The sequence below is a fragment of the Taeniopygia guttata genome, chromosome 2 (genome assembly GCF_048771995.1).
Source record: "Taeniopygia guttata chromosome 2, bTaeGut7.mat, whole genome shotgun sequence".
Lineage (NCBI taxonomy): Eukaryota > Metazoa > Chordata > Aves > Passeriformes > Estrildidae > Taeniopygia > Taeniopygia guttata.
Window position 1 is genome coordinate 70,016,504 of NC_133026.1, and position 22,926 is coordinate 70,039,429.

The following is a 22,926-nucleotide window of genomic DNA, read 5'->3' on the forward strand; positions in this document are numbered from 1 at the left end:
ATACAGGTGCCCTACACATCTTGCACAGATACTTAAGGCTGCTCACGTGTAAAGTGGTAGCCAGTGGTGTCTGACCTATTACTGAAGTATTTAGGATTCCCATAGTAGTAGCAGCAGATGCTAAGGGATATTATATGAAGAAGCCGGTGTTATCTTGATTTTCTTGACCAGAAAGGTTTTTTCCCTTCCAGGAGGTTACGTGGTAAAAGGGAAAAATTCTTTGTTGTTGATATCTGCAACTTTTCAGCCTCTCATATCCTGAAAAATATTAATAAAGGGCAATTTTCTATGTGAGTACTGCTGGAAAAAAAGCTTCAAAGTACAAGAGATTCTAGTATCATCGGCAGACAGAAATCTGTTAAGCGTGTTTGTGTTTTGGGGGGCAAGTGGAAAAAGAGCATTTGCTGTGAATGACAAGTGCCAGTCTCATAATGTCATATTACCATTGTGGATGAATAAAGAAAAAGGCCCATTATATTATATCTAACTAGAAAGCAACTTAACAATGAGATACACTGTGGTGTTAGTGAGAGGAAGGATAGACTTGTGGTTAGGGCGCAGGAATTGCTGATTCAAATTTCTGGCTCTGCAAGAGACTTCCTTTGTAGCCTTGGGCGACTCACTTGCTGCCACGCTTCAAAATGGGAGTAGCACCCAAACTGGAGAGAGAGATTTCCTAGAGAGATACCTTCCCATTGCAGCACTCAAACGGGTACCCAAGTGGACAGATCTCCAAGATGTTCCAAAGAAATCTTTTGAAAATATGCAATAAAAGTAGGAACTATAGAGTTTGGACACTTTTTTCTCCTTGTTTCTTTTCTATTTCCCCCCTTACCCCCTCCCCCCCCACTCCCCTTCCTTTCTTTTTTTCTGCTCTCTTTTTCCTATGAAACTCTGGCTCTGATGCTGGTTATTGAGCATTTGAGAATCTGATCCTTGACCTCCCTTAAGATTCTGACTTAGTCATTTTAAGGCCTGGTTTCCCAGCTGAAAATGGAGATAACAATGCTTTCTTTATCTTGTTGCCTGCCAGTTTTGTCTCTTTAGACACTGAAGCACTGAGGAAAGGTATTACCTTCTATAATATAAAGGTATTTCACCCAAATCTTTGAGGGGGATTGAATGAAATAGGAACTTTAGGCATTAGTGTGATGAAAAGAGGCACAGAAATGGTGGTAGAAGCAGACATTTTGATTTTTAATAAGTAGTGAGCCAAATTCAATAGTATTAAAGACTGTTAGAGAAGACAATTTGTGTCTGAGTCAGGATTTCTTCAAGACTTTGGAACGCTGAGATTGAAAATTGTGGGTTGAGCACATCTCTAACCAGAGTTACATTAGAATCTGTGTTGATGTATGTTTTCAGTTATATTCCGTTAGAAAAGTAATGCTGAAATTTATCTTAAGTTGTCACAGTGCTTCAAAGCATGGGCTTTTCCTCTCTCTAAGTCCTTGAACAGATGCAGGATGTGTTGCGGAAAAACTGTTTCCAATTAAGTTGATGCATTCTGTTCTTTAATGTTTCAGGACTTTAAGTTAAAGAGTTCAGAAGGATGATTCAGATAAATTTGCCTGGAAAGCAGTCATTTTCCTGAGTTTCTGTGGCTGTACCGTGTTGGGTCAGCAGGGTGACACATAGCCATGAACTTCACTGACAGACTGCTGATAAATATTGGCTGGAATTCTTCTCTGAGGCAGGTCACTGAATGTAAAAGTGGGAACTTGAAGCATCTGGGTTAAGGAAAATAAGTTATTCCAGCAAATTTCTCTGCTACTTGTATCTGCTGTAAATTTTTTCTTTAGTGTGACTTGTCTAGCTGAAGAAGTTTTTGGAGTTCCAGGGGTTCCAAGGATTTTCCCCCAACTATCTGAAGCATTGCTCTTCATTACCCATCATTTCATGGAGTGCTATGCTGAAAACTTCTGTCATGTTAAAGAATAAAAAGGGATTAAGAATGCTTTTCAGATAAATGTGTGTACTCACACATCACATTAATTGTTCTGGTCCAATTCTCCAACTCAAGACAAATACTTGCACATGTACATTTGACACTCTTATTTGTCAGTTCCTGGAGCTGCCTCTGCACTCCAAGAACTCCAAGAGTTCATCCTTCTGAACTCCATCCCTGAACAACCTGATGTAGCAGCTTTCTGTGTGCTCTCTCGTATGCATGCTGCCTCCATTCCTGCAACCTGCTGGGCAAAGTCTTCCCTGCTGGACCCTAGCTAGCCAAGTTATGCCAGAACTTTATTTGACTCACTGATGTCCACTGCTTTGCAATGACTGGCCTGCTCAATTCTGTTTCACCTCCAGGAAAAATTTGGGATCACTCAGAATACATAATCAAGCTGACTTTGGCAAAGGTAAAATATATATGGAAATGATAATGAAAATAAATCCTTGCATTTTCATGTACTAAATGAAGAATGAAACCTCTTCTGTCATGAAAAAATGGTGAGTTTCTTACTCTGGTCATTGTCCTGTTGCAGGAGTATGTGAAACTGGCAGTCAGTGCTAAGTGAGTTTTGGATTTTTTAAAATTGCATGAAAACTTTTTTTGTTTGTTTGTTTGTTTGTTTTAGTCTTTAAGAATGAGGTGTATTGCGGATAAAGATATTACTGAAGAAATTCTCCTAATGTTGTCCACTTAGCCGGAAGAAGTTTGTGCAGGTATTCAGTAATGCATTAACCATCTGTAGGGAAACATAAGGAAAAGTCTTCATAAATTACTAAGTAGTTATTTTGAGGATAAAAATGTTTCTTCAGCTTCTCTTCACTAATATAATCTTATCTGTGTGACCCTGCAAAATTACTGCACTCTGGCAGTGTGTGCAGTGATAGGGATTGTAAGAACATAAAAGCTTGGATTTCAATTTCCTACTTGTTTTTGATGTGTTTAGTACATGTATTAAAAAATCAGGTAACTCAGAAGTTTAAGTATCAAGCTGGTAGTAACTGTGAAGCTGCTTACACTTGATTCTTTTTAAACTAGATCTGACTTTGGTATTCTTAAAAGGTCAGTTTGAAATGCGTCATCTGAAAATAAAAAAAAAAAATCTAACATAACATTAAGCCACAGTGTAATTCAGAATGGCGTCCTTCTCTTGGCTTGAAAAGGCAGGTCAAGCCTCTCTTCCACCTAAAATTTTAGTTGCAAGCTGTTTTAAATAAACTTCTTGGACACAGAAGATACTGAAACTTTGATGTATTTTGATGTGTGCACCATGTACTATTGCTGAATGATATTTGGTCATATTATCCATGACAAGTATGCTGTTTCCCTTTTCTGTTTATAATCTTAGCAGTGTGTTTTTATCATAGAAAGAAGAGATGCTTTTCTCTTAGTATAAACAAGAAAACCCAAGAAAAATAACTCAAATTTGACATGGGACCCCTTAGAACTTGGGGAAATAAAATGCATGAACTCTTAATGAGAGGTAAAAATAAAAGACATTTATTTTGCTTAGGGAAAAATGTGGAATATTTGATCTCTTTCTAGAAGTCTGGGCTCTGGGCTCTGATGTCTAGGAATGTGTGAATTTTATGTTTTGTGTAGAACTGTATACTGGTCACCAACTCTGGATTAATTTTGAGTGTGTTCTGTCCACTTTCTAAACCATAGCAGAAATCTATTTCAGTGTGGTGTCAAACTGGGGCTATTTGAATGAGCAAATTAAAAAAAAAAAAAAAAATTACATGAAAAAGTAGCAAAATAATTTGATACAAATGAACGAGTGATCTTAAAAAATTGAGGAAATTTCCAAAGCAATGAAATGAAGATATTTTTATTCAAAGTCTAGTATATACATAGGAGTTTAATTGACAGATCTTATTATTTACTCTGAGAATCTATTCTGAAGTTATTGTGTTTCTCCTGTCAATGTACTATTTTCTCCAGACAAAGGACCATCTGACTTTCACAACAAACACTATGCATTGCCTGATAGTTGCTTCATGGAGAAGTGCAACATGTTTATATCTTCCTTTCCCGCCTACAGGCCTAAAAACTTATTTAGAGGAGAAACCACAGCTGCTTTTTTTCTCAAAGAGCATCAGTGTTTTTATTACTGATGACATGACTCAGTTCTAATACCGGTGACCTAGAGCCTTGCCATAAGGGGCATTATCTCAATAGTCATTTGAATGCTTCATTTTGCACAAGTGAGTCCAAAGACAGAGAGATTATACAACAGCAAGCAGATCCCTAATAGCCAGAACGGCTGCGCTGTGCTGGCATGCAGCTTTCAAGAGACAGTTTAAATATTATCACTGACTTTTCGAGTTTTGAGGAAATAGGGCATAACGCAGGTGGTAGGTATGAGACAGTGATGTTAGGGGTTTTGCAATTGCTTAACTTAAATGAGACTATTTTCAGAAACAAATAACATTTATTTATAAAAAGAAAAAAGACTGGCAGGACATGACAGACACACTGCCCGGTCTGTCTTTTGGCAAAATAATAGCATTTTGATCCATTCCTTGTTGACTGGCATCATACACTTTTACTCACCTTACAGTACTTACAGTATTAACTCTATCTCAAGCTTATTTTGTCAGAAGAGTGTGTCTATTGTGGCAAAAGCACTCTTGCACAAGGCATTTTCGGCCAACACAATACTAGTAGGAGTGTGAAGATTTCCTGATGACTTCAGGTATAGCCAGGGAACACTCACCAGCATGTTGTCCCTCAGTGAGCTATTCAGGTTCCTAAAGTTATGTATGCAACAAAAACACTTTGATGGCTCAAGGATTAAATTGCTTTCATTTCTTGCCTTCATTCTTTCTTTCTTTCTTTTCCCTCTCCACCATCCATCTGGCCTTCTAAGGATTGTATATTGACTTTTTTGTCACTGAGACAAGGATAAAGAGTTTCTGTTACAAAGTTTCTGTTTGGGATTGTTTTCTAAAGGTCAGATTTTTTTTATATCCTAACTGCTGCTCTCAGGTTTTGATCATTTAGGCTAAATACTTTCAGAGATAGCATCTCGGCATTTTAAGGTCCTTGAATTGTTGCCTTAATTTAAGATTTTATAAGTAATTACTATATTGCATAAAAAATGCCTACCTTTTGACTGAGTTAGGACTGCATCTAAAAGACTAAAAATAGATCCATCTGTGCCTGAGGGCTTTGAGTCTTTACATGAATTCATGGATGAGTTTACTTGGAAAAAATTGACTGGCACTGGAGAACAGAAGCTGGACAAAATTAACAGCAAATCCTCTCAGCAAAGTAGATCTGTTGACTATCAGCTGCCCTAGATTTTAGAGTGCAAAACCACTCAGATGGTTCCTGAGCATCAGTGACTCAGAGAAATTAGCCTCTGGTTGTGGGCATAATTGGATTCCATTTGGAGAACTTTTAAAGTTTTAATATTTTAAGTATTTGAGTGAAGGAAAAGTGGTTTGTTTTCATTGCTCTGTCTGAAGGGCTGGAGGGTATTTTTGTTTTCTGGTTTTAATGCCTAATTCTCCCCAGAGGATCTTAGCATACATGCTGCTTTATAAAGACTGCCTTTTGTTGTCCTTACTGAAGAACCTAACTCCATCGACCCTTTTCCTTGTTGGAATACCCTGTAAATGTGGCAATAAAAATTGGTACAGTGAGAGTAGTGACTCCAAATACAGACTCAGATACCACCACTGAACATGTGCATGCATCTCTATGTCTATCTATCTCTCTTTTCCTCAGAACTGGTTCAGGAGTTTGGTCTAGAACAAACTTGGCAGATAGAGAGAGCTCCTCTGTGTTTAGTGAGGCTTTGCACAGCCGCAAATGCTGTTCATCACAGGTAAGACAAAGCAACATTTCATTGATCACAAAAGAATTCAGATTTGATGTGACATGTAGGGGTAGAAGAGCTGCATCCATCTGGGCATCAGTGCAGCTGCAAAATCCAGAGCACAATGTACTGTAAGGGAGAAGGAACAACAAAACCACTTGTGTACATAATATTCACAAGGAAAGTGACAGATCCAGAAGGAAGTATGAAGGACAGAACTACGGAAATGTTTACTGCCCTGAAAAAGGATTTAAATGAATGTTCAGAATAATGCTTTTTCCCAGTTACACAATATAAACAGCAGAGGGAATTTTGAGAATTGGCTCCTAGGTGTGTGGAAACTATTCATGATTACTCTGATATAACTCATGCTATGTGGCTTAAATGAGGCTGTGATAGATATGCAGTCTGTGTCAGAAAGAGAGCATTTAATTATGTAAATCTGATTAAAAGCTACTGCATTGTAACAATGAAAATAACTAAAACATCTGTTAAAAACTATAATGAATAATTTTTAAGAGCTGAAGATATCAGGGCTAATTATTTGATTTTAAGGTCGAATTCCAAGTGCACTCCATCATTCATCTACCCTTTTTACGATGAGTTTGTTAAAAAAAAATCAGAGAGGGGAGGAAATATAAGGGGGGGGAATTGGTGTTCCCAGCAGATCTCACAAAATTGTGCACTTTTTTTCCTACTTGAAATTAATCTGCCTTGACATATAAAAGTATTACATTTTATTTCTGGACTTATCGCTCTATACTTCCAGTATAAAATTCTACATTCAGTGTTCTCTCCAGACCAACGTAAATGCTTTTCTCTTTACTCATCTCCACACCTGGAATAACTAACAATGGTTAGACTGACAGACCATCACTGTTTGCTCAGCAACAACGCCCATCCACCCCAAACCCTTACTGTACTTTGTATCATCTTCCCTCTTGTACATGGTAATATCCTGTTCTAAAAGCAAGTAAGTTCTGTGAATAGTTTTGAGTAGACTTTTTCTTCAATTTAGTATTTTGATTTGAAATTAAAGGCTGTTTCTTCAGTCAAATTTCTTTTTGTTTGGGAGAATAGGTAAAGATTCCTGTGATCAAAGTTTGTGAGGCACACTGACTTCATGATGAAGCTGCTGATCTCATAGAAAAAGTGCCTGTTGGCAGAAATGCACAAAAGAAACTCTTTAAAGTTTTCTTGACAAAGTCTACAGGCACTGTAACTTCTGTAGGTAAAACCAAGCTTTTCCAGTGCTACTAGATTTAAAAGAAATGAGCTGATCTTATTTCCTTTCAGTCAAATGAATGAAATATGCCTCAGTGAAGGTAAGTTGCTGTTTTTAGCAAAGATTTCACTCATAATAGTAGAAAGCTAAAGAGGAATTTGTGCTATTTGTGACATTGAGCCAAATTATTTTCTGACTGTGCTCTGGAATAATTTTTGCTGCTTTTGCACCTCATTCCCCATTTCTGATTGCTACCAGGTAGACAGTTCCTCCTTTTAAATTTTTTTTTTCAGACTTTTAAATTGTTACCAACACAAATTAAAGCCCTTTTCAGCAGATTTTTTTTTTTCCAGCCAAAGAGGGATCTAAAGCAAACAAAAAGAAATCAACGACACAGAAAAAGTTGTGGAATTCACTGCAGATTTGGAAAACCGAAGTTTAAGATTTTAAAGTAAGAGTATCCAGGTTTGTACAGAACAGGCCCACAGTAATGTTCAATGTGACAGTTACATTCACTATGCTCTCCAGAATGTTCAATGCTTGCCTCCAGAAGTCCTGAAAATAAGGGAGCTGCCTTTCTCTAATGGCTTTTTCCTGATCATCTCCCACTTGCCATTTTCAGAAACATGACAGTGGACCAGATGGCTGTTTAGAGTAGACCAATGCTTCAGTTCCTGTGTAAACCTTTTCCTCTCCCCTTAAGGCCCAAAATTGCCTGCACTGCTTTGCCTGTGTCCAGTTTTGACTGGAAGTTTCTTGACAGAGGTTATATCTTCTTTTTAATGTCTAGCTTGTATGTAAAGTTGAGGACATAGGTAAATAGAATACAATGCAAAGAATAGATACAATAGATACAATGAAAAGAACAGTTCTGGGCTCATGTAAGTGAGAAGCAGGATTCATTCTCTGACATTTGTGGTTTACATCAATGGTTGTCTATGATAAATATTTTTTGTAGTGATGTCCAATTTTTCTCAAGGTAGATTGAAATGGAGGATCCTTTTGTGATAATCTGAGATGCTTTTATTATGTAGATGACTTTTTCAAGTCTAGTGGTTAATTCTGGAATATGTAATTTCTATAAACTGTAGTTTGTACGGCTTAGCTAGCAATACCAAGTGGAACCTGATTTTTTTGCCTTTAATATATGCTTAGATTAATATGTTCAGGTCAGGGTCTCAAAAATAGAAAGGAAATAAAGAGTCTTTAATCAACACAGTCAAGGACTGCAGCCCAGAAAATTCTTATTTTTAATGTGTCCTGTTGATAACAGAATGTTTTACAAGTAGAGAAAAAAACCAAAATGATGAGCACTTGTTTTGCTGGAATACTTTCAAATAAACAAATCTAATATTAATTTGTCTAAACATTAATTATTATATGTTTGCAGAGATATTAAAAAATGTATGCATTTCAGGATGGACATTCATGGACATTATCTGCAGGGCTGACAGATTAATATTGCAGAGTGACTGAAGAGAGAATGGTTTCATTTCAATGGTAGTTGTTGAAGCTCAGTGTACATGACTGGCTTTTTGGGTTCAGGTAGAGGACATGTGGAAGACAATTTGGTAAACTGCACATTATACAACTGATCTCTAATGGATATACAGGAGGGCAACCATTCAGGAAAACTGCTGAAATTAGCCTTTAGACAGGGATCCCTTAAATGTCAGGGGAAATTTTGAACATGGATGTTAGGGGTATTAGTATTTTGTTCAACTGTCTCAAGATTATGATGGTAGAGCCTTACCTGTGGGATGTGGAAAATGACTCCACCACCCATGTGCTTGTAGAACAGTGACTTGCAACATGGCAAGCTGCCACTCTTTTGTAAGAGAGAAGTACCTTTAAATGTGGTGAGCCAATTTATTTGCAAGAGCCTGCTGGGTAATAGCAGAAACAGAACAACAGAAATGAGGCAGACCAGTGAGAGGAAGCAAACATAAATCTAAGATGCTGAATTCTAGTGAGACAAGAATGGCTTGCAGGATGAATGCTTCTCTTAATTTACGCTCTGTGTCCTTCCCTCAGTTTTTCCATTATTCTGTAGGGAATCCCATTACTGATTTAGATCAATAGCAGGCTTCCCAAGGTATTTGTGCTCCTCTGTAACATCTTTGTTGGCAACATGGATGGTGGGATTGAGTGCACCCTCTCGCTGCAAGTGTGTTAATCACACCAAGCTGTTGACATTCTGTGGAGCAGGGAAGCCATCCAGAGAGACCTTGGCAGGCTTTTAAGAGGTGGATCTTTGCAAACCTCATTAAGTTCAACAAGACCAAGGAATAGCTCTCAAAGTGTTCTCAAGGTCCTTGGGCTGAGGCAATCCCAAAAACATATGCAAGTACTGGTTGGAAAACGGATTAAGAGCATCCCTGAGGAGAAGGACTTAGGGGTGCTGGTTGGTGAGAAGATCAAGATGACCTGAGCCTCCAGCTCAGAAAGCAAAGACTGTCCTGCACTGCACCAAAAGCAGCATGGCCAGCAGATCAAGGGATGTGGTCCTCCCACAATACTCTCTTCTTGTGGACCTTACCCAGAGTCCTGTGTTCATCTCACTGACCTCCAAAGAACCTCTTGGAATGAGTTCAGAGGAGAGTCACGAGGATAATCAGAGGTCTGGAGCACCTCTTGTAGAAGACAGGCTGAGAAAATTGGGGTTGTTCTGCCTGGAGAAGAGAAGGCTTCAGGGAGACCTTATAGCAGCTTCCCAGTACCTGAAATGGGCCTACAAGAAAGCTGGAGAGGGACTTTTTACAAGAGCATTCAGTGACAGGACAGGTAAATGAAGGAATAGCTCTCAAAGTGTTCACAGGCTTTTGAAATACCGCATGTGATTTTGTATATGTCTTGAGAAATTATTGATAGGTTTTCAGACAATGTTATGACTCATAATTCCATTGTTTGAATGTTTAAGTTTGATTTTTCCTGCTTAGAATTATTTTGAAACAAGGGTGCTGTTAGGAATATTTTCTTGAACAAAAATCCTGAAGAATGAATTTCATCCATTCTCAATGTCCTAGAAAATCAGTTTCTATCTTTTTTCTGCCCTCAAAAATTCCTGATTTCCTGGTAACTCTTAGGCTTATCTTTTAATCACTTCACAGCATGTAGAGCTGATGGGTAGGGGTCTAGAATATTTCCCCATCCCCATAGGCATTTTCACAATGCAGCAGTTGATCATGTGAACATATTAATGTTTCCTTCACAGCTGACACCCTGCAAATGTCTGGCATGCCTGGAGATGGCAAACGTGTCCAGAGGAAAAAAAGCTTTCTTCTTATATGGATGGCATGTCAATTTTCTGGAGGGTTAGGGAATTTGAAGTGAAGATAAGGATTTCTTCAACTGCATTAAGACAATACAGTCTTATCAATGAATAATAAGTGTTTTCTGTTGAGGTATGGATCTAGGAACACAGACAACTGAAAACAAGTAACTTTATTTTTATTCCCTTAGAAGTAAAGGATTTCAGAGCAATAAAGTTAAATGTTTCACAGATTTAAGATTTTTAGCTTCTGTTACCTCACTTTTTTTTTTTTTTTTTTTTTTTAAAGAGCTGCCACTTTAAAACTCTCTTTTGCTGTGAAGTTTAATAAATTTTTGACAGCTGTCAGACAAGGGATGTGCTGAGAATGCTGACTATCACACTGGCCAACTGTGTCACTGCTTTGTTCTTCCATCTGTCTGTCTTTTTCTGTTTGTCATTTTTTGACCTACTCTATTACTACAAGTGCCTTTCAGACAAGTACCATTTTTGCGAGGTGTTTTGTACAACACCTACACAATTGCTCCTGATGCATGTCATCCACTTGTGGTTTTTTTACTTATTCAATTCTCTTTTCTAGCTAAAAAAATCCTACAAGGTAAAATGAGATCAACCCCCTACAAAATCAAATATATGAAATCTCGTATGAATGCAATTATAATTTTGACAAGAGTCTAAAATGTTTAAAGTGGAATCTCTGAGGCATTAACTTCTGTCAGTGCTTGCTTCTTCACTAAAGCAGAGCTCATGCTTTTATGCAAGAATTGAAGAATCCAGTCAACTAATTAACTATGCCTTCTGTCATTTTTTTGAACCCTTTCATTTCAGGGTGCATGAATGTTTCCCTCTGTAACCTAGTGAACCTTATATGAGACAGTGCATTGTCATTTGAGCTAATCTAACCATATTATTTTCTCTGTTTAAGGAAATAAGGCTACAAGGACACATTTGTTGCATATCAAATTATTCAGGTCTTTTGTCTTCAGCAAAGCTCATTTTAACAAAAATCTGATAAAGGAATAAATGTGTAATGATGAGTAAAATAATGCATACTGGATAGAGATGACATATCTAATTCTAATGTTAATGGACTTAGTACCAGCAGACAGGTAGTTATGCCTCTATGTTCAGCATTGCATAAATCACTTGACAGAATTTATTAGGCTTATATGCCAGCAAAGTGGACATCTGTGTTCAAAGATAAACCCTAGAACACATATCTGTTTCCACAATCTTCTTTCCATTTGGTAATACATGATCTGCAACCGCCACTGAATTAGTGATCTTTCTCCATTTTTTTCAACAGGAAGGATCCAGTCTATTCATGGCTTTCTGCTTGCCCACTACCTTGCCCATCCTTTTTGGTACTTCTCACAGCAGTCCTCTCCGGCTGCTCCAGGCAGTGAGATAACTGACTGCTTTGTAATTGCACCCTCTACCTCCTTGAATTGTGCAGATATGCCATCCTTCCTGCTACGGCTCTGAGCGCATATTCTTAACCTGTCCTAATCAGGCTATTAAAGATGAAATGAGTCTTAATAACTGAGAATAATGTTTTCTAGAGTCATATAAGGCACATAGGTACATGGACAAATGGATTGCCACTACAGTGGATATCTTGTCCTCAGAGCTGTTGTGTTGGAAATAGTCCAGAATATTTCAAGCAGTATTTCTCCATTTCCTAGATATATTCTACTTGTCAGACAGAACCCAGCTTCATAATGGCTGGTTTCTAACCATTGTGGTATGCTGTAGGACCTTAAATATGTAGGGAAATTGACTTTCACTATTTGAAAAAGGTTGTATTTTGCTAAAATATTTTTTAAAAACCCAAACCAAACTCACAATCAAAGAACCCAAACCCTACCACTTCCAGCTCCCACCAGCTTTCAGTATTAGAAACAAAGCACAGTTCTTCTCTTAAGTTATGGGGGAAATTACATTTGTTTCTTGCAGGTTGCAGGTTTAGAAAGGGAGGGAAAGGAATAGTAGAGAGTTGTCAGTCTCTGAATAAAAAGTCCTCTTTCATATATAAAAATTCATTGAGAATAAAACAGATAAATTTTATGAAGTCACTAAGAAGCAGAAAGAATAACTGTAAAGTAGATCTCTAGAATATAAATATGTTTATTTTTTAATTTTGATTAAAATTTTTTAAGCAACAGCATGACAGGAAAATATATATTTTACCATAAGTGCTAACATGTTAGGGCTGATCTATCTGTTGTTTGGCAGAATGTAAAATCCAAAACTTATAATTTGGTATTTCACTGTGAAATACATACAAGCCTTCTTATATATTTTTATAAAGAAGTATATTAATTTTTTACAAAATATATATACACACACACACATACACACACGTATTTAAGGCATGAGACCTGGTCTTACAAAAGATATGTCCCATTTTTCTCAAATTAATATTTTCTCAGATTAATATTGTGCATTAATGAACTAGAATTAAAAGAAATGTCAGCTGAATATTTAAACATAAATATAAATAAAAATAATAATAAAAATAAAGATTAGCAAGTCCCACCCACACACTAGTGCATGAAAGTGAGTGAAGCAGAGAGGACAGCTCTTCCCACAATGAAATCCAGGAAGAGGTTACTGCTTGACACTGTATTCTATTCCTGACAAGTTATTTGATAACATTGTGATTCAGGATCATATGCATTCCTTTCTATACATTACTATAGCATGATCTGCTAAGCTTTAAAAACAGTTATTCTATGGGTTCTTTTGGTCCATTTTGTACTATATGTTCTATTTTGCATCAATGAGGATAGAACATTTTATACAGATTCACCAGGGAAAGGGCTATTTTTCTTTAAGGAGATGATCGGGTTGTCCAGCATCTTTTGTGTTCACAGAAACAGGACTTCTCAGCTTGTGTCTGCATGAGATGAACTACTCTGTGCATCATTGTCTTCACCTTCACATGGGGTCCTTGCCTTCACTCCCTCTGTTACTCGCCTCAAGGCACATGCTGTCTCATATGCACATGCATTCTATCATGTCTCATTCTCTGAAAAAAACCCATGTTTGGAAGATGGGAAGTGAAGGCCAGGACTGAATTCTGTAGCTGTGCATAGAGGAGGCACTCCTTATGCAGATTTTCCCTTTCCTTCATTTGAATGGTGGCTGTAGGAAGCAGCTACCTTGATTTCTTCCATTTGTACAAATGTGTGTTTATAGATAAGATCTTGCAGGCAATACCACATTCATGTCCAATTTTATGGGAGCAGATTCTATCTAGCGCAGCAGGTGTAGCATGGATTCAGCAACAGGACCATGAAGCAGCTTGGATAGACTGCAGTTGAGTGCTCCAAAATAAGTAACACTGTAAGAGATGGAACTTTGCCACCAAAATCTCTCTGTTTTCCACTCTGGGTCTATTGTGGTGAGAATTGCTAGTCTCTGTAAGAATTTGAATTAGTCTCAGGTCACGGTGCTTTTCTATATGTGTCCTCTGTTTGGAAAAGGCCATTAAACCTTCCTGATGAAATGAGTGCATATCAGAATTTTCACACACATACATTTCTAGAAGAGGTGTGTTTGCCATTTGAACTACTGATTAAGAAACCTCTTCAGTATCTATTAACAATTGTACAGATAGATTTAGAGTAAAGAACTGAATTTTCACAATTTGAACATGGAGCTTCTTGATTAAAATGTATTTCATTATAAAAGAAATCCGCAGTGGATCACCCACAAAGACTGTGTTTTCAAGGCTTGATTTGCATATCACCTAAACTTGCTTTTGTCTTTGCTTGCTTTTGTGAAAGAGAATGCCCTATGGTCCTGTAAATCCTTTATAGACTGATCTTCTGTGACTGGCCAATTTTGTTGCCACCAGCCCAATGGAGCGGCAGAAGTTGAATCCCGTGCTGATGTCTAGGGAGTATCAAGAAGATCTCAGTGCAGAACTTTATGTAGGCAATGCATCTGGTCCTAGGATCCATATAAATCACATTTCTTTGTAACTTTGCTGTGAAACTTCAGGGGACCTGCACAATAATATCTATAGAGACTACTGAGAGTTATTAATTATTGAGGTTATTGAGAGACAGAATATTACCCACTCAGAGGGAAGAATTCTGATCCCTACTTTACTCTGTCCTGCACTGGCAAACTGCTTTCTTCCCATGAGATGTCTATTCTATTTTACTCCAATTTTTACTAAGCAAACTGTGGCCTGGTCTCTGCTGCTGAAACGTGTGACACAGTTAGCTAGTACAGAGCAATTTGGGATTCAAACAACAAACCTTTTCTTCTTTCTGCTTTCAAGTAGGTCAGGTCACTGTCACTGCCAATGATGTTCTCCTCTGTGTTTTTTTATACACATGAATATCATGCACTTATATTGGCATTCTTTGGGAATTAAAATATGGTATTGGTTGATTATGCCATATTGCAGGAGGTCTCCCTCTGAGGTGCACAGGGTTATTCACACAAGGAAGGAATCCAGGTCTGAGCCTGTGATTCCTACAGCATTCTTCTTTTGACCAAACCAAAATATTACTCTGTGCTTAGATTATGTTCAGTTGCAGCTGAGAGATGATTGTTTATCTTTCAGATTCCATTCACATGACTATTTTTTCATAACTGATATGGGTTAATTTCTACTACATGCTCTCAGGACTATGTCATGCGAAAAGTAATATTTAGATAGCCAAGCATACAACTATCAAACATACATGTGCTTAAAAGTCAAAAAAATCACATCTCCCTGGTTGCTCATATCTTCCTCTTTCATTGTTTGTCTTGGTTTATGTTCAGTAAATACAACTGCAGATCTTTGGCCTCTGTCACATGTCAAATAAGGATAAGAACTCTCAACATAGAAACTTTGTTTTCAAATGTAAATGAGAAAGATACCTAAATCTCAACAGTTTACTTATATATTTTGAACTACAAATTTGCAGGTGTATGTTCAAGGGGTAACTTTTATGACATTTATGACAATTAAACAATTTGTGCGTGGAAACTAAAATAAGTTGAGGGTATGCACTTTGGCATGTACAAAATTTGCCAGAGTAACTAATGGAGTGAATATTGAATAGCTCATCTTAAGGACATTAAAATACAGAACTGCTAAAAGTCACCAAAGCAAAGGATTTTATACAATTTTAAACTTATAATATTTTGCTAGATTCTAACTATTTTATTCTGTGTGCTGTCTTGCTTAAACCAAATATAATAGAAAAACCAGTTTTTAATTTTTTTTATTACATTGCAAATACTAGGAAAATTGTAATGAGCTGGAGTTTAGGTTTGGAAGCATTTAACTGCTCCATTTCCATCTGAATTAACACATAATACCATCTTTAATCTTTCCTATATTTATCACAGGAATTTTTTTGCTTGAAAGATACTTCTGGGAATATATTAATTGTCCTGTTCCATAATATCACTTCTGAAAGGATTAAATCTTTAAATATTAGAGTTCAGTAGGACTGTTCTTAATCTTTGCTGTAATAATAAATACTGAATGTCAGACCTTTTCAAAGATCCAAATTGGAAATGTCGTTTATCTCACTAAAATGAAGGGAAGCTCCACATGTGTACATATGAAAGTAGGGAATTGTTATCCCAAATATAGCTTGCAAAGATAATTGGAAAGGATTAATTTACTTCATGTGGCTTTCAGGGACATGACTAGTCAAATGTGTTCTCAGGAAACAAAGAGTTTGGAAGTCTTTTGCTGGTGCTGAATTTTCTTCAACATTTGCATTCTCAAGTATTTTTAGGTGTACCTATGTCCTGGTTCAGGGCAAATTTGGGGAGAATCCCCAAAGGTATTCCTCTAGGAAGCAGATTCAATCGGCCCCTCCCCCAACCACTTCGGGAAAAATACCTCCTTCAAGAAAAGTGGAAAAAAACTGTTTATTAAACAAGAAAACCTAAACTATATTAAACAATAAAACCTCTTGCCACTCCAAAAGAGAGACAAACTCGGAAAGTCCCCTCCATGGGCTGCAGCTCGGCTCACCAAGTCTCTTTTCAGTCCCTCCAGCGCTGGAAATGCCACGGCCCAGGCTCAGCCCGATGGGCCACAGGGTACGAGCTGCTGTTGCTCTTCTGGTGTTCAGTCCAGAGCAGGTTTGAGCAGGTCCAAAGAAAAGGAAAAAAAATCCCACAGTCCAGGGAACTCCTTTGCCTTGGCTAGCTAAAATGAACTAAAAGCAAAGGAGCTCCGTCTCGCTGTTTGTCCGTCCATGGACAACACAGTCCAGGATCAGGAATGTGGAAGAGTGAGTGCAGTTTCTGATAACAAACTCCGCTCTTCTTCTCTCCCTCCTTCACTCTCAGAACAAGTCTTAAATGTGCAAAAATTATTCAGCATAAGCAGAACAGACAACTGGGGATAAAAGCATTATATAGTCAACCCAGGATAACACATCTTGAAGAAGTGATTCAACCCTAAACCTCACGTTTTCCCTGTCAGAACCTTCTTCATATTGCTCCAGACTTCTATTATGAAATTTTGAATATTAAAATTTTTTGTCACTTTGTTTATAATATTTGTGGAATAGAATTTCTTTCAGCCAGTTATACATGTGTATATCTGTATGTGTATAAATATAGATACACACTAAATTTTGGAATACTCTGTCAATACAATTAGGCCACGCTATGGTTGGGTGTTCTAGCAGGTACAGTTTGAGTAAGAGAGGCTCAGATAGTGAGGTTTTTTCCAGTCCTCTGGAAAAAACCTGGTTAATCAAGCTTCTGCACTCACAGTTTTACCTGAGTAGTATTTCCCTTGCTTGGATTCCTCCTACTTATTTAAAGCCTCTGGCTCAGCAGTCTAACACTGAACTATTTGTCCATGGCCATTTACTTTCCACTGCATAGCAGCTCCATAAAGCTACTGTGCAAGCAATTCTCTTTCCAGCATATTGCCAGCTGGAGAGAGCTGACATGAACCTTCTGGGAAAGCTGTGATACGGTGCAATATCCACATACACCTGCAGCCATCAATTTTAAGGTGTTATCTTTGAAAAGTAGAGGGGATTCAGTGGATATGCTGTAAGGGAATCAATGGAATATCCACTTTATTGCTCTCCTGAGAACAAAGGTAGGTCTGCAGAAATCCAGTCCGGCAAGTGTGCTAACACCATGGTGTTTGTGGCAGCTGGACCTCCTGTGAGATGTGACTCTGCACAGGCACTGTGGCCTGTTGTGCCAGGTTGTGCCTGGTTAGTCCCCGCTCCACAGAGAGGTTTTTTTAGAAACAAAATCTCCAATGTATTTAGACATGTAGCTTCAAGCAGCAAATGGAGTCACAGAATTCCACTTGAAAACTCCTTATCTCTAGGGTTGCAAGAATATCATATGGTGTGGGAACATCTACTGGTCTGGTTGACACTGAGATACCAGCATTCAACTTTTACAGATGCAGATCAGATCTGCATTTATCCCTTCAGTATCCCTGCGTGGGAATCTGCTTGAATGTAGAGAGTAGTTTGCTTGTCAGCTGATACTGTGGGACATGGAGCCAGCCTCAGCTGCAGACTCAAGAAACCACAAAATAGATGAGTTTCATATGCAATTTTGTGAAGTAGTGTAAATAAAAAAGTGACAGCTACACAAGAGTGGCTATAGGGCTGTGAAAGAATGTCTTTCTACCTATGAAACACCTATATAAGTGATTTAAGATGTACTTTGGTAGGAAAAGATAATTTGGATAGTATATTCGTTTATTTAATTACTTAAATAGTATTTATTAAATGCTGTCATGTATGATATTTACTCAGTTTTAGTTGTGAAAGTTTCTTAATTAACAGATTTGTGTATTGCAGAGCCCTATCTTGAACTGAAAGCTCAAGAATTAAAAAAACATATATTTTCGCTCATTGAACACTGCAGGTTGTTAGGCAGCCAGTTTTGAGGAAATACAGGTAACTTTGTTTAGAAAATCTTAGATGTTGCATGGCCCACCATGGCCCATCACTCATTTTTTACAAAAACGGCTTCATGGAGGATACGAAATGCCTCAGAACCTCAGAAATCCAAGCCACCAAGTGCCAGCCCTGTGTTTTACTGTGCCATCAGAAAGCCACACTGTCTGTTCTGTGGAAAACTGACTGCTGCCTCTTGTTCACTGTAGGGGCTGTACTTCACTCCTGTGGCCACTCCTGGTCTTCTCCTCCTGAGTGCCACTCTACAGGGCTGGGCACTATACTTCCATGCTTGTTGTCAATGCACAGGCTGAAATGGCATTTTCGTATTTGGATACAGTCAAGGCCCCTTAAAGCAGAGGGTTGCAAGTGTGTGAGAGAGATATGTTATTCCCTAATGGCTTATTACCATCCCATTTGCAATTCAGATCAGCTCTAAATTGACTGAAATTTTTAAACACATAGCAGGCAGTTTAAACTAATGATTGTCTGGAGGTTCACATCTGACACGAGCTAAGCTTCTGCTCAAAACAAATTGCAAATAATTCCTTCCTTAGAGTCAAAATGTCACTTTTTTTACACAGTGCATTGTTGCCAGATTTTGTCAGTTTCATGAAAAGAAAAGCCACAGCAAACCCCATAAAAAACTGCTGAACATTCTGCTTTAGACAGCTGGGTGGCACTGGTGTTTGTCCCTGTCCCCCCCTTATTTACAATAATTTTTATGTGTGCATGGATCCTTGTAGCCTGATGGAAAATTCTTCCCCCTGCTCCAACTCCCAACACCCCTCAGCATGCACCACATGCCCTGGGGGCAGCAGCAGGAGGCCCGAGCTCCCAAATAACCCTTGCAGGGAATGGGATGCCTTGGCCACCAGCATCTTTGTCCCCATAGCTGGCAGGGTGAATGATGGACTCCCCTTTTCCCTGGCATTCTGCCTTGGCCCTGTTGCCAGCTTGCCTAGGCCCACCCAGCCACAGTGCTGAAACTGAGAGTGCTGCGGGTGGCTGTGGTGTATTGCCGCGGGTGGCTGTGGTGTATCGCAGGAACGATGAGCTCTGCGCGCACTGGGCACCGTGGGCCCTGATGGACACTGCTGAGCCTCGTTCACTTCACTGAAAAGTGCCCAGTGGTGGCACACAGCTGCAGAGACGCCTTTTCTTCAGGCCCTGGAGATGTAGTAAAACGGGCTTAATCCTTTATTGTTTCTGTTTTTCAGTACCTTGCAATGGCTGCTTAAAGCAGTATTTTGGAGTTTGAGTTTAATTCCATCAAGATTTTGAAGTCCTTAAGTTTGATGATGATAAAAAGGGAAACTCTTTAAAAATATCCAGTGGGGTGGAAATGGTATGTTCGGTTTGTGTTTGAAATTGAGTTTGCCTTGAATGAAATAACCCATCTGAAGGGACTTGCTGGAGAAATCTTAAAAACTTAGAACCCCATATAACTAAATGCAAATAGGGAAGTATCTGCTAATTTCTAAAGAGAAAAAGCTTATCTAGAGAGAAAAATAAAATACTTTTCTTTGATGGAATCCTTGTGTATTTCTGCTTTGTATAAGCTAGCCAAAGGGATAAGGTTTGGGTCAGTCTCTTTTTTTTACCCACAGTAAAAAAAACCCACTGGATTAGCTGTTTGTCATATGTTACTTGTATGTCTGTATTACTTAGCTGAATTGTGGCTCTTTTTGAAGTCCAGAAAAAGGTTTGTTTTTCAAAAATTATGACAATGAGCCCTCTTATGTTCATCACACCTGTTGTTACTATTTGTGTTTTCAGCTTGAACTGTGTATTGGTATACATTGTACAACATTTCATTTCTCAATAACTTTTGCATAGCTCATTGTCATACTTAATGTTTTCTCAGTCTCTTTTCCCACTGAGCAATATTTCTTAAAGTGTTGTTAAAACGGTGGTTTGATGGAAATTTTCTCATGAGAGAAAGTATGGTGATTATCTAATGAAATTGCAATTTCACTGAAAATTTTCATTTTCTTGCTGAAAAATGTGAATCCAGAAAGGATTTCAGTCTGCATGGGAAGAAATCCTGAAACATTGTTTGACTGGCTTGATTAAAGAATGTCTCTCTATTTGTGAGGAAGTGAAAACTGAAACCAAATAAAAGGACTTTTCTTTGCTAAATGTTGACTTTCCTACTATATGGTCATTACATGTGAAAAATTGCCTTAAAAAAAAAAAAGAGATGGTAAATATAAAAAAACCTCAATTTCTTAAGCTTTTCTTAACTTTATGGTCTTTTTGGGAATATTTACCTGCTTGAAACTAGCTCTAGGAAAGAGGTGCATATGTGTTACATTTTCCTTGTGCCTTCAACATGTGCAGTTGAAATGTGATATACTTTGCATTTAACAAAAAACAGCAACAACAAAGAAAAGGATCAGTTTACAGATTATATATATGGATTAGTATAAAATAAGTTTCTGCTTTCAAAATAACCTTATAAGTGCCACCTCCTCCCAGTATATAAATCTATTTTGTTGGAGAGTAAATTTAAATGCAGTTTGCCCAGCTGCAATTAAGTATATGTAATAGAAGTATTGCTGATTGATTTTAAGGTTATAATTCAAACAAAAATATCTTTCATCTCTGACCATGAAAAACCCTTTTTCATGTTTTGATTTGCTGGAGGGAAGGAATGTCATCCAGAGGGACCTTGATAGGCTTGAGAAATGAGCCCATGAAAACCTCAGGAGGTTCAACAAGCCCAAATGCAAAGTCTGGCTCCTGGGTCACGACAATCCTCAGCACCAATCCAGCCTGGGGGAAGAATAGATTTAGGGCAGCTCTGTACAGAAGGGCTTGGGGATACTGGTGGTTAAAAAATTGAATATGAGCTGGCAAATGTGCACTTTTAACCCAGAAAGTCAATCACAGTCTTCATCAAAGAATGTTTGGCCATCAGGTTGAGAGAGATGATTCTGTCCACTTTACCTTGTCCTTGTGAGATGTCACCTGGAGGACTGTATCTAGTTTTTTGGTGCCCAGCACAAGTACTGTTAGAGCAGATCCGAAAGAGCGTCATGGAATTGATCTGCTGGCTGGAATACCTCTCCTATGAAGAAAAGCTGTGAAAGCTGGGGCTGTTTAGCCTGAAAAACAGGGAGTTCCAGGGAGAACTTATTGTTGCCTTTAAGTATATATAAATTTGGTGTCTTTTCCTGTAGTGACAGAGGGTAAACTGAATGAGGGCAGATTTAGATCAAATAAAAGGAGGAAAACTTAAAAATAGGGTGGTGAGATGCTGAAACACTGTTTAGAGAAGCTGTAGATGCTCCATTATCACAAGTGTTCAAGGTCAGGTTGAAGGAGGCATTGAGCAACCTGATCTAGAGAATGTCCCAGTCCATCTTAGGAGGGGATGACAAGATGATCCTTCCAACGCAGATCATTTAGTGATTCTATGATTCACTGCAAGCTTTGGAGAAGTTTCTTGACCATCTCTCTAAACATAAAGTACATAGACTACCATTCTACAGCTTTGCTCTGCTCTTTGGCCCTGGTAAGATTTATGCCACGACAATAAAATATATATTACCCTTAATTTAGGCCAAGGCAGTATTCATAATCTCTTTGATAAAAAGGCTATGCAAGTAATGGCATGGCTTGATATTAAGATGATGTGCACAGTATATATAAATAATTACACAGGTACCTTTTCCCTCTCACAGCAGTAACATAGTTTTGTGGTTTTTTTCTGAGTTATGACATGCATAGGTAGGGTTTTCTAGAGAACCAAAAACATCTTGTGAAGTAGTGTTACTATTTAACACTGTATTAAAACCTTCAAGACTTATTTTGGTATTAGTCTCTTTGTCTTATATTCATCTAAACATTACTTTCACTTAGATGGAATCTCAAGTGAAAATAAAAATAAATGGGTATCCTAACCTTCTTGAAAACCATTTCTAATCCTTTTGCTTTACATTTTTTATGGTGCTATACATCAAAAGCTAATCTCTCAATAAACTCAGGCTGTGCATTGCACTCTCTTCCATCACATGGCCCTTGAGAGAGCATGAGAGTATTTACTAATACGGTGAGGTATTTTCTAGTATGAGATGATAAAGAACAGAATCCTTTTTTTTCTCGCTTTGATGCGACAGGGACACAGAAGAACAAATTCCTTGCAAATAACACAGAAAACACTTTAAAGAAATGCTGAGCTGCTTATTGCCTTAACACTGACATGAGGACCCATGGTCTCTATTGCATGGGACTCACAAAGATGCCATGCAAATCCAATCAATTCAAGTACCTTTTGTCATATTAAGTTATAGTACATTTGCTGTAGATCCAGGATGTTGGAACATCCAAAAAAATTCTGAGGCTTTAGTTAGGCTTGGATAATCATCAAAAGCTTGGAAAGTTTTTTGTGCTATATGAACTATTTTTATCCGTGAAATCAGGCTGGAAATCTCCCAAGACTGGGTCCTGGGGAAGATTATTGTTATTTCAATCATCAGGCTAAAGAAAGAGCCTATTGTCATGTGTGATTATTGGCCTAATCCTGCAAACCATGCACAGTGCTTTCAAACATGAAGTCAGTAAAGGTAAGCAGAATAATATCTATATATATGTATCAGGAGCTATTTCTACCTTAGCAAAAGAGTGAAAACACTGGCAGAGAGACAAGCTAATGTTGTGTACCACACTTTCCTACTTCTTTGAATTATAAATGAACAGAGCAGGATCTTATTGGGAAGGGCTCCTTTTTTCTTC

The 22,926-nt window shown here is 38.0% G+C and overlaps 1 long non-coding RNA gene across 4 annotated transcripts in view; it reads left to right on the forward strand.

The window, feature by feature from the left end:
• The window catches only part of LOC121469490 (uncharacterized), a 45,709-nt gene that overhangs the window by 12,408 nt on the left and 10,375 nt on the right, over window positions 1–22,926 (forward strand). For 2 of the 4 annotated variants that reach the window (XR_012053947.1, XR_012053948.1), the window contains exon 2: window positions 2,314–5,789. This is a non-coding gene — a long non-coding RNA (uncharacterized lncRNA). The remainder of the gene's footprint in view (window positions 1–2,313; window positions 5,790–22,926) is intronic. The other 2 variants (XR_012053949.1, XR_012053950.1) reach the window with 1 other exon arrangement.